Below are 13,592 nucleotides of genomic sequence, written 5' to 3'. Positions count from 1 at the left end.
AGTGGATTCTCTGTGCCTCTGAGCTGTGGACAAATCTTGATATAGGGTCACTCCTGCATACGATGGGGAAAGGGACTTTATGGATCTAGAAGCTCTCCTCAGACGATCCTTGATGTGATAAAAGTGAATGCGGTCTAGGATGTCCCTAGGGATTGTGTCTGGGAGGCGGGCTGGTTTAGATATCCTGTTGGCCCTATCCAGTAGTAGATCGCGTGGAGTGAAGTCTGGAATGATCTTAATGAACAGTTGCTATAAGTAAGTGATTAGATCACTATTTTTAGCAGCTTCAGGAATCCCCCTTAACTTAATACAATTGCGGTGGGAGCAGTCTTCCAAGTAATCGACTTTGAGTTAGTTTATGGATCGCATCTACTTGCTCATCATATGCATCTGCAAGGTCATCATGTGCTTTTGCAACTTGATTAAGCTGAGATTCTAGGTGTCCCGTGTATTCTTCAATGCTATCTAGCCTGTTAGACAATCAGGAAATAGAGGAGCGCAACTTATGGTGAAAGCCAACCTGAACAGTAAGCAGCATAGCTTTAAGAGTGTTTTCTGATGCAGGTGCATCTGAGGTTTGTTCAGCCAAAAGAATATGATTTTGTGTTGTGGCAGCCCTAAGTATTTTTTTGTCAAATGGAGGTTTAAGAGGTGAGTGAGCAGGGGATATTGCAGCTCTCTTATCTCTGTCAGCATACGGGGAGGGAGCAGAGTTTTGTGCTGCATCCTCCATGGCAGAGAGGGGCTGCTGTTCTGTGTCTCCACCTGTCTGTGCCGGAGCAGGAAAGCCACTGTTCCCCTCTACACCATCTTGGATTTTCCTGTGAGGCGGCTGCATGAAATAATCTGTCAGTCGGCGAAGTACCTGATCTCCGTGTTTCTTGCAGGACATAGCCTGAAAGGTGCCCTGTGTCAGTACCTCCCTCCTGGAGGTGATTGTTGTAGGCTGCATTGCGGTGGGCCGCTGTGTACACCCTCAACAGTGCAGAGGTGCACGGCTAAGCAGCCATGTCTCTCAGCAGCCAGAACACACCCCAAGTTACATTATTTTAATATCATATTTTCTCCTGATGTTCTCTGTGCAAGTCCATATATTTCCGGTCACACCTATTTTACAATATACCAACACTTGGTATTCCTTACATTCACTCTGTGGCCTGGGTAGTCTGACAAAAGATGAGACTAGCACAGATCAAGGAGATCAAGAGTCATAACTCAATCTCCTTTCTACACAATACAGACAGAATATTACACCAGACCCTAAACATAAGTTCTAATACACTAGATAGCAACTTATCCTATGCCTCACTGACTGGACAAAAAAACAAACAGATTCTATATTAAAGTGATAAATCTGACACGATGATGTCTACTTACCTAAAATACCATGACAAAACACCTAAACCAATTTGTCTTAACATTAGGAACAAGGTTTTAACTTTGAAAAAAGATTCAACTCCCATTGTTTTAAATGGGGTTCAGGGGCTATGTTTGGGGTTTGCCATTTTTTTAAAGTGTTCTAAGAACACACCAAACTTTTCTAAGTTTACCCATCACTAGCTCTAACACTAAGCCCTGTACCCATACTCAGGATATGTTTTCCTGTTTTGCACCTTTTTAATTGTTTGTAAAACTTTTCAATGAAACTTTATTGAAACAGAAAATAAAACTTCAAACAGGTAAAAATTAAGAGGCAGAGGTAGTAGGTTTATTTATTTATTTTATTTTATTTATTTCTAAACAGTATTTACAGATTTATTTTTCATTAGTTTTTTTTTTCTTAGGAGATCATCTCTGCCTTGGCAAACAAAAACACAGGCATGTACAGCAATGTAAACTTGGCATTGACTTTATAAAAAAGGAAGTCCTAGGCTTATACACAACTTTGTTTCTATAAAATACAATGATCATAGGCTGCATACCCTTTCAAATCTTTCAAATTTAAAGGGTATTTTTGATCATAGTATCGGTTGTCATAGACTAAACAACCTTTCCCTGGTGAAGCTAACATTGACAGGGATGGCAATACAAACTGGGTACAGACTTGATAAAAAAGGAAGTTCTAGGTGAAATCCCTTGTCACTACACAAAAATTAAAAATTAGTTCCTAATCCAAGATTAGGCCACCAGCACAGACACTGGCCTTGCAGAGATGATCACTGCAAGAGATCCCAAGAAATCATACCTAGTAGAAGATATCTCTAATTGTGTAGAAAGGTAATTTCTTAAGTGCAAAGAGAATGGGTTATTTTTCATAGGAGGAGCCTATGGTTCATGACACAACATAAATCCATGAGTGAGGGGCTAACAGTGTCTGAAACAAAACAGAACGCAGAAACATAACCTTTGATAGTGCTGAGAGCTAAACACTGGTCCACACCCAGTCATTTTCCCACCTGCCACAACTGTTTTGTTAAAGTTTTAAATTTATTTTCACTATTTACAGATTTTTTTTTCTATTAATATTATTTTCCTATTTTTATTCTTTTCTGTTAGGCCGTCAATTCCCTAGTCCAGCAAATATGCACAGGGACAGCAAAGCAGTGTCTAAAACACTTACAAGCAATATCCATCAGCTACTGGGTGTCAAAGATGTACCATTAGGCTGAAGGTGGCCCAATATGTGCTTAAGTTATTACCCTACCCTGCAGTATGTGCCATGTCAGAAAAGACCTTTGCTGCAGCCTGAATTTGTGACCAAGAAGCTGTATTGTATAATTTTTTTATAAGTTTTTATTGAGCTTAAGTAATTGTCAATAGAAAAACAGTCAATAGAACCAATAGAGATTGTAGTACAGGGTGACAATGGTACAGTGAAGCGAATAATAACAGTATTAATGATATATGGTGGTGCCGAGGTGAAGATTAATCTCAACATACATCTCACCTGGACACCAGCATTATTGATTACTAAAGGCTTATAAAACAAGCAATGAAATGGTATGGAGAAGGACACCTACATGAACAGGAAAATCATGAGAGCAAAAAGTGTCTAGTATAGGGTTTAAACATATCACTACATTTCCTGCTGCTTATGTAAATCATATAGTCATACAAGGGAAGGTATGTGGGGAAAATCGTAATATAAGGATATGGATCTTGGATCCTGAAGCCAGGGTTGCCAATTTTGAAATTTTTTTATATTTTTAAGGTGGGCTTTGGAAACAAAATTCATATAATAAGTGGTAATTTAGTATGGCAATGACTTCCGACAAAGAAGGGGCAGTCAAATTTTTCCATCATCTGGCAAGCTGCTATAAAGATATGTGTTAGAAAGGTCTGAAAATGGGGTGGCCAGTGTTCAGTACCAATGCCAAGTAGGGCCAATTTGAGATCAGGTGAATAGGAGATGTGGGTGATTGATGTAATAAGGGGAAAGATACTATTCCAAAATTTTAGAAGAAGTGGACACTGCCACCAGATATGTATAAGAGTACCACGCTGTCCACAGAAACGCCAGCAGAGAAGTGATGCAGTGAGTCTCGAAAAAAGAGAAGGATAGAGAGGTAGGGTTAGGGAGGACTTGAAAGGTGCTGAGTGGGGATAAAAGCAAACCAACCCCACAACTTTTCCGACCACTGGGTCTGGGTGAGTGGGTCCAGATGAGGCCTCCATAGGAAAGTGCTGCGGGGGAAGCAGAATCTGCTGCTTGGAGACAGGTTTCTGTAATTGCTAGTAGGTTAAGGGAGCGGGAGACAAAAAGGTCATGGACAGAGGTGAGCTTATTACAGACAGAGCGGGCATTCCAGAGCGCACATGAAAAAGGGAGGGTGGTTTTTGTAAGCATGGGGACTGATATTATATTGAGGGGATTGCGGCTATTCCCGGAAGAAGGAGGATGCCTGGTGTGTGGGTGAAATACTGGAGGACCAGGGTTTGGGGAGATATCCCCAGAGGTTAGGAGAAGAAGAAGGGTGAGGAAAGTAACATGGGAGCGGGATGTACATGAGTGCACATGCCTTCCAGTCCTGGTGTTTGTGTCAGTAGGAGAGTGAAGTATCAGCAGGAGGTGATGAGAGCAATAGTAGGGAGATGGTAGCAGTGAGGGTGAGATGTACAAGTTTTGGGGTGGAGCAGAGGGGTAAAGAAGTGAGATTTTGGGAACACAAGAAAGTAATATGAAAAGGAGCAGTGGAGGGGACATATTAAAAGGTACACAGAGTGGGACACAGACTTGTAAGAGATGTTTCCCAGGGTGTTTGCTTACAGTCTGTTCAGCGTGCAGTAGAGTTTCTTGTTGTTGTTGTATCTTCCTGCTGCTTGAGTTCTCCTGCTTTAGTTCAACTGCTGTGTTTAACTGCTTCTTAGCACTCCATCAACGCAGCACTCACGCAAACACAGCACCCCATCAGTGACTGTGCCCCCCATCAGTGATCTCCCCCCATCAGCTGTTCTAAATTTATAGGGAAATGGCCAAATGAGCGCTCTTCTCTGCCCCAATTAGGAACTGATAAGGATCACATGAATAGGGGGGGATGTTTCTCAAACACACCAGACACAGACTACAGTCATATAACGAGTGCAGCTAGAGGTGAGAACTAAACAACATATACAAGAATATATATACACTAGTTGTTCTGAAAGTAGGAGTTAGTGCGTTATTGTAGTTAAGAGTGGAGTGAAGATAGGAGCATTTACCTGTGAAAAGCAGAGAAGGCATGATTAGATTGCTGTGTTTAACTGCTTCTTAGCACTCCATCAATGCAGCACTCACACAAACACAGCACCCCATCAGTGACTGTGCCCCCCCATCAGTTATGAAATTATTAAAGTTGTGAAGAAGGATATGGGTACTAGGTGACATAAGTTGTATACCTAAGTAGGTTAGAGAGGATGATGGGGCCCATGAGAAAGGGGACATCTGAGAAATATTTAATTTAGATGTTTGGTCTAAGAATATACCAATCATGTAGGACTTAAAATGATTAATTTTATATAGTGAGATAGAACTGAAGCTAGTTAGGACATCTTGTATGGCAAAATGGGAGCAAAGTGGGTGTTATTGATAAGAGAACATCATACACATATCTTGGCCTATCTTGTGTTCAGTATCCCCACCTATTATGTCAGAAATTCAGTGGTCAGTACAAATAGCATGGGCTAGAGGCTGTATGACTAGGGCAAAAATGAATGGGGATAAAGGGCACCCCTGGATAGTATCATTGGTAATCTGGAGGGGATCGGATAAAAGCTCCAATATCCAGACTCTAGAAGAGGGAGTTGTATATAGTGCATTAATTGCGGAAAAGATGCACCCCGTTAGGCCAAAATTTTTAAGCACTGCAGTAAGGTAATCCCAGTTTACCCGATTGATCACCTTCTCTGCATCAAGAGATAGTAGCGGAGATGGTGTTCCATGATACTTTGCCCATTGCAGTAGGTTATTGCAGTGCCAGGTACTGTCAGAAGCTTGTTGTCCAGAGACAAATCCCACTTGGAATGGGTGCACCAAGTGTAATATTAGGGGGGATATTCTGGTCTCTAGAAGCTTGGCATAGATCTTAAAGATTTTTGGCAATCTTACTGGGGTCTGCCATTCTTACATTATTGCACCTTAGAAGGTACACAATTTTTGTTTTTGCAAGATGTTGCTTGTGTTGTTTAGTTAGAAAGGACCCTGATTTATTACCCTGAGAGTATGAAGTGAGTTTAACATGTCTAATATAGTAGTCATGCCCAGGGGCGGACTGACAACTCATGGGGCCCCCGGGCAATAGGGGATCATGGGGCCCCTGTGTCCTTGCCTAAACTCAAAAAAGCCTATGAAAAAGGTACCATGGGGCATCTCATGGGGCCCCCTACTGACCCCGGGCCCTCGGGCAGTGCCCAAGTTTCCAAATAGTCCGCCCCTGGTCATGCCCTTTTTGGAGATGTTCTGTCAATTCACACCAGAATGCTTGGAGTTGGGTGTCAGCTTTAACAGAGAATTACTTCTTTTGTTGTTGCTCTAAGTCATGGAATTTATTACGTAAGAGGATAGTGAGGTCCACCCATCTACCACTTTCATGGAGAGGTCCCCTAATAGTCCCCTAATAAATGCCTTATGGGCATTCCGTAAGGATGGGAATCTTTTGGTTTTGAAACGTGACAAGGATTTTAGTAGGAAGACTCCAGCAGTAATGGGATGTTTTTTGTCCTAAGAGCTGTTGTAACTGGAGGAAACTTTTTCAGTGTTGAGCCATATGCGCATAGATATCCATGAACAAAGAGATTGAGACATATGGATCAGGAATAGGGTGTCTAGAGTTATACACCACAATTATCAGCCTTTACCTTACAGGGAAGCAATGCACCATAGCAAGTACATCTCTAGGTTCTGAATCAGGGAGGTGCTTAGGTTTAGCAATGTGATGAGCTCTATCAATAATAAATTCCTGAGGATTGTGTGTAAGCAGAAGGATTTTGAAAAGCTGTTGGAGGTATGGCATAAGCTCTGCATTGCTAATGGATGCAGGAATACCTCTAAACGTCACATTATTCCTTCTAAGCCTATCCTCTAAGTCAGCTATCTTATCTTTGATGCATCGTAGTTCCTCTGCCTACTGCTTATGGGCATCCACCAAATTATTGTATGCAGCTGAATCATCTCCCATTTGGGTTTCTATATGGTGAGTGTGGTCTCTCAGGTCATCAATTTGGTGCTGCATAGACATAGCTGATTTGTGGATATCCCTCTGTAAATACCTTCTAAGGGATATAAGCATCTGTTTGATGGTACGTTCTGAGGCTGGGTTGTCAGAGGTAGGCAAGGCATCCAATGTGTCTCTCTCCCCTTCATCCTCACTACAGCTCCCTGCAGTGTCAGCTCAATGTTGTTTTTTGCTTTGTTGCTTGGTGAGGTGGAAGGAGAAGGTGCAGCTCTTTTGGATTTGTGTTCCCCACTGGGACAAACATCAAGGACTGCATCTTCTGTATGTGACAGCATGTCAGCACTGTTCGGCTCCTGTGTAGGAGAGTACTGAGCCCTAGATCCCTCTTTGCAGCCATCTTGTGGAGTGCTGCTCCCAGCTGTAGAAAAGAAGTCTGTGAGCTGCCGAGGACAGAGGTTCTTGCTTTTGTTCTTGGACATGATGGGTGGCAGTCCAGGGGTGCTGGGCTATGTGTGGGGCACAGCGGGGAGCAATTGGGATCACTGAGGGTTACAGTTTTTACCGCTGGTATGAGCAGAACCCAGGGATATAGCATCCAATTCCATGTGCAGCCAAACCACACACCCCAGAAGCTATAGTTTAATAACCTGGGGTGAGGGTGTGCATTGTTTTGGGCAGGATGGAGAGAGAAAGGAGTTGGCTCAATGTATTGAATATTCATAAGCAAAAATTACAGACATTTCAGGCATCCATGCTTTTTATCAACTATACAATAAAATAAACAGGATCAACCACTGATTTGTAAGCAAGATCAGCTAAGTATATCTTTGAGGGATTGTAAACTTTAAAAAAAAACGAATAAAGTCACTAAATCATTTACAGTTCTTTGTCAAGTTTTTGGATTGCAACCAGCTGTTGACTTTTGACATGAATGGGGAAAGAACAAAAAGAGGGCGCACAGGCCTAGTGCATTACCATAAAAAATGTTTAATAAAAAATAAAGTAGGTGTTGTACTTACAAATGACAATATAGTCAAGGCACATCATAGAAGAACAGCTGGATCAACACCGCGCTGAATAACAGTCCACAATAGGGAGTTTAGACATCCAAAAGGCTGACGCGTTTCGAGGACTTGCCTCTTCCTCAGAGCCACTGAGGAAGAGGCAAGTCCTCGAAACGCGTCAGCCTTTTGGATGTCTAAACTCCCTATTGTGGACTGTTATTCAGCGCGGTGTTGATCCAGCTGTTCTTCTATGATGTGCCTTGACTATATTGTCGTTTGTAAGTACAACACCTACTTTATTTTTTATTAAACATTTTTTATGGTAATGCACTAGGCCTGTGCGCCCTCTTTTTGTTCTTTCCCCATTCAGTATATTTGGATTCCCCCGGTCCATTTGAGGGCAGCAAGGTGTGCATGCTCCAGGACATTCTTAATGTGGTTGTAGCATAGAGTCCATCCCCAAGCGCAGGAGCATTTGTGTTTGCTGGTTCTTTGTTGACTTTTGACAGCTTCCACCACCAACCCCATGCCCCCCATTTTTTGTTTTTGTTAATGGTTAAAAGTTAGTCATACTCCGATAAGATAGTGAAAGCTTCTGAATGTATTGACAATAGGAGACCTAAAGTGGAAAAAAGAGTTATGGCAATGAGTTTATGGAACAGGCACATGGAGAGCCTGCTTACGAGGGAGAAAGAAACAGGCTTGTTATTGAGTCTAACAGAAGAATTTAATTTCTGTGATTGTGTATTTTTTATGTTAAACATCATTAGCATGTTTTGCAGATTGCATGTCCTAATGTGGAAGAATTCCAGGACATACCTACAGTATATAGATATTCAGGCAAAATTCTACAATTTGGAATACGCTGGTATGCATGGATCATTCTAGGGGAAGTGACTCATGTTCTTGGTTCCACTAGAAAAGGCTCTTCCTATTGTCTGGCATGCTCAGAATGTGTCAATTTAATTAAGGGTAATAATTTTCCCTGTTCTTATGGAAAGAAAAAAACAATAAGCACCATCTGTCTGGTCAGAGTACTATATTGTCTACCTACTGTCTTTGTCATTGATTTTACATACGATAAATGACATAAAAAGAAAAGGATAGGGTGTCACAATACAGATACTACTTAGGTCAAATGTAGACATAACTTCCTGTGTCCAGGTATTTTTGAAGCCTGGGACCAGGGATATGGATTTCAAATGTATGGCAATAGATCAGGTGCCTAAATTGAAATGAGAAGGATACCATATTACTATCTTCAAGCTCAAATAAGTTTTTAGAGATTTTTTTTAATTAAATGCATTATTCCCACAAGGTTTGCATTGCAATTTTGATTTGTATCTGTTTTATTTATGTTTGCCTACTTATTTTCTCTGGTACAGATTTCTTTTGGATTAGGATATGCTCAGCTGATCCTGCTTATTGAGCAGTGATTGTTGTTTGTTTTTGTTGTTATTCTTTTTATCTAATTATTACTTTGCATTCATTCTCATCATATTCAGATTTCTGCTTTATAATGCTGATGATTTACCTGTATACTTCAGAATGATAAAACGCAGGGAAGCCAGAAACATAGCTGTTATATTTGAAATATAAAGAACAATATATTTAGCTCTCTGTATTGTAACTGTATCTATTGTTTTGTTTACTTTTGATGGTCAACAGGGACATACTTGGTTGTGTGTATAAACTTCATGATTGTTTGCAATTGGTGCTATTAACCAAAAAAAAAAGACTCAGTAATATACTGTAATTCAGTCCAAAACTAGTAGTTTAGGAGCCAAATGTGATTAAGGGCTCATGTACACTGCAGCTAATTAAACTCATGTTCATAAACTTTTTTTGCGTTTTTTTTCAGCAGCCCCTGGAGCTGTCAGGGATCTCCTAATGTTTTCCTATGTGTACATGTACACATAGTCGTTTACAGTCATTTACAGGCAGTTGAGTTTACAGTAGTTTTTTTGAATGCACTAAACTTGTGTTCAGGAGTAGATTTTACAGGCGTGTCAAGCGCTTGTAAATGCGGTTAACTGCGTTTATACGTGTTTGCGTTTGGAAGCGTTTGTGTTTAGAAGCATTTTTTAACTGTTCCATGTCCAGATGCTGTCCAGAGCCTTTTTTCATCATCAGAAATGCATGCAAAGCGTTTTCCAGGTACTCAAATTGACCTAGTACACCTTTCTAGTCAGTTGCAGGTTTCGCGTGAAGGGAAAAATGGTAGAACGTGCTGCATGATGCTCATGATGGGATCCATAGTGAATACAACCAGAAAAGACAGGTAATCACACATACTGCTCTCTCTGCTTCTGCTCTCTCAATTTATATCAAAATGTCTGAAATAGTTAATTTTTTTACTGTTTTTCAGTGCATTCTGGGCATTTGGGAAGGTCTCCTGAGGTTATCTTTTAAAAACGCTTCTAAACGCACATAAATGCGCATAAACCTACTTTTTCCAGCAGTCTGTTTTCATCGTTTAGAAGAGTTTTCCAAACGCACCATGTACATGAGCCTTTAATCATTGCAGACTTTCTGCAGGTGTCCAATATCTCTTCTATTGAATCTTACATTTTGAATAAATATGCAATCAAGCAATATTTCATGTAAATTAATGTTGACTTAAGAATATTGGATGTTATTCATTCAAATTTAGTATAGCTCATTGCCATTTGTTTATTTAAATGCAGAGTACAAACTGGTATTTTTTTAAATAAAAAAAGACTGCTGTATTTTGTTAAATGTACAGTAGTTTTAGTACATGCAATGCACTATTATATATTTGAATAAAAAGACTAGATTATGAACTTTAGAACTGTCATGAAACAGTTCAGCAAAATTAAAATGGTCCTGTAATTTCATACGTACATGAATTCATCAGTACAACAGTATACCTCAAGGAGGAGGTATAACACCACAAAAGCAGACATGCAAAATACATTTTTCTAAGTATTTTGAGTCTAACAATAGACGAAAACACACACACACATATATATATATATATATATATATATATATATATATATATATATACACACACTACGATAAATAGATAGACACATAGATGATTTTGCTTAGTGATATAATGTTGTTTAGTCCCTTCTCTTTGTTAATGTGTACTGTATGCTGTTTGTTCCCCTCTCTTATTAATATGTAATAAATTAAGCTATAGGGGAATTTTTTTTTTCATAGCTATGAGAAAACTACAATATGCTACCTCTAATAATGAGTAAATCTGCTTGGGTTCGAATTGTGAAATTAGTGCAAATTGTGAACTTTAATGTGAACCCCATTGAAGTCAATAGGAAGTGAATTAGTTACCTCCATTTTCAGGGCTAAAAGGCAAGGGATTGTCAACCAAAGGACATTGGGAGTTTGGCACAGCTAGAGGGACATATACCAATGCAAAAGAAAAAGCATTAAAATATTATTTGGCAGAGATCAGTTCTTTTAATAAAGATTAAAGTGAAACATTAAAAATGCACATTCATTTAAATTGCGTGTTTGGTAAATGCCATAATTTTGCCTGTGAAGTTCTGCATCTCTAGGATATACTACACAAAAGTGACATTTAGAAGAAAAAAAAAATACTGTTAAAAACTGTTCCCTGCTAACATGTTTTTTTTTAAACAGCATGGGGACCCAGCACATCAAACAAAGGATATGGGGAGCTGAGCACTGCCTGGGGAAATATTTACCAATGAAAAAGTATACAATTAGTAACATTATAAATATAACATAAAATTATAAATATAATAATCAATAAAGCTTAAAAGAGAACTTTATTTCCGGCGCCACATGCAGAAGGAGCAGAGGACGGCGGCCCCGGAGCAAATCTGCATAAAAAGTCTGCACTGCAGCCTGGGGACCCACGTAGGTGGCTTTTGCCAACCCCCCCTACACCTACCTACACTCCGACAGTGCATGGAGCGGTATATGATTCCCTCCGGTACCTCTGGCCCCTCTCCAACTGCTCTCTTGCAGAGTCACAGGCAGCCAAGTTGGCCAATGGCATGGACACAGGGAAAACAGTCCCCGATGCACAGCCACATTCTACCGCAGCAGACCCACCAGAAGACCAGTACGGTAGGATAGCACAGGCTGTTGCAGCCCTGCTTTCTACAACCATTACTGCTGCAGTGGACTGCTGCAGTGGACAGGGCAGTGTTGGTGGGCATTGAGCAAATTAGAAAGGAATTGGGGGACCATGCTAAGCGAATTATGGAGGTGAAACAGTGCATTTCAGATATAGAGGATGAACTACAGAGCTCTCAGGCTGCAGCATTACAAGCCACCCAGACACAGCAATATATTTTAGATAAGATTGATGACCTGGAAAATCGTTTTCTCAGGAACAATTTGAGAATTAAAGGCCTTCCAGAGTCGTTTACCACCAATTCTTTGTCTGACTTTTGTGCTACATGTCTCCCTGATGGGCTGGGAATTCCATCTCCCTTTCTTGTGGAACTGGCACACCGTGTAGGGATTCTGGCCACGGAATGCCGCCTACTTCGCCCCATAATAGTTCGCTACCTGAACTTTGCAGACAGAGTAGCAATTTTGAGAACATTCCATTCTACGCACACACATGCCATTAATGGTCACAAAATGCTCTTAATCAGAAAGGCATAACATTTACCTTGGCATACCCTGCTATTCTGAGATTGACAAACCAATCTGGCGAAACGAAAAGCTTTTCTCACCCTGAGGAAGCAGCCCACTACATGCTTATCTCCATATTCCACAATAGTGGTGCTCTCCTGCCTTATCTTCACCTCCTAAGACCCCCAGAGAACAACGCAGGCCGAGAAAAGATCCACCTAAACGGCCTCGATACTCAGGAACGCATATTTCAATCGCATTTAGATTTGCAGTATCATAAATACGTATATAAATCGGGAAAATTACTTACCCATATGTGCAAGGGCCCCTACCCACATCTCATCCTTATGGGACCAGCAAGGACAGCTTGTCTCCACTCCAACAGAGGTGACCAAACTGCTTGAAAACTTTTATACTCACCTATACGGTCCGGATCCTAGTGATGAAAATATATAATATAATAATAAGACCTTCCTAGATCAGGTAGACCCTGTGCTTTTATCTGCTCTAAATGCACCTATTACCCCCCAGAAGGTCACTAGCACAATTACTTCCTTGTCTAGCAGTAAGACCCCGGGCCCGGACGGGTATACCTCTGAATTCTATAAGTTGACTGCCCATATGGTGGTCCCCACTCTGGTCACCCTATACCAGGGGATTCAGGGAGGGGGACACTACCCACCCTCAGGTTTTCAGGTGTACATTAAACTGACCCAGTACGAACTAGGGCGCTGTGTGAGGAGGTGCGCAGGATGTCGGCCGCTTGGAGCCTCGGGTAGAACGGGAGGATATACAAGCTTTGTGGGCGGAGATAGAAGAAGGCCCGGTCTGTACATTTGGAAGTCCATCTCAGTGGCTTCATGTTGGCGATATTGGATTTCCTTTGCCACAAAGTGGTTCTTTCATGTCCTTTTCTGGCTCTTGGATCTGGTAGTTTCTTGAAGACTCCTCTTGGCCTGACATGAGCTCTCAGACTCACCCAGGAGCTTCTTCAACCTTTGCAGCCCCAAGTGATCCCTGTGTCAGCTCCTGAGAGGGGGAGGATTATCTAGAGTGATTCTTCTCTGACCTGCTGGACCATTCTTTCACCACATGAGGGCGTATGATCTCCATCTTTCCCAGCTATTTCCATGACCAGACCAGAAAGGAGAGGGGAATCTTCAGGATATACATTCACATGCGTATTACTTATACGCTTTCTGGTTAGTGTGTATTTCTACCATTTGCACTGGGAATCAAGGAGCACCTTTTTATTGGACTGTGTTTCATCAATATTTCTCACGATTTTTCAATAGCGCTGCATTTTGTTTATATAAGATCTCAGACTAGCCCTCCCCCCCCTCTCCTTTTTGGTTATGCTAGCTTGTGGTATGGTTTTATATGGTATATCTACTTTACT

This window comes from Staurois parvus, unplaced genomic scaffold (assembly GCF_062004578.1).
Source record: "Staurois parvus isolate SC_StPar_1 unplaced genomic scaffold, SC_StPar_1.0 ptg000007l, whole genome shotgun sequence".
NCBI classification, from domain to species: Eukaryota; Metazoa; Chordata; class Amphibia; order Anura; family Ranidae; genus Staurois; species Staurois parvus.
This window is presented reverse-complemented; position numbering follows the sequence as displayed.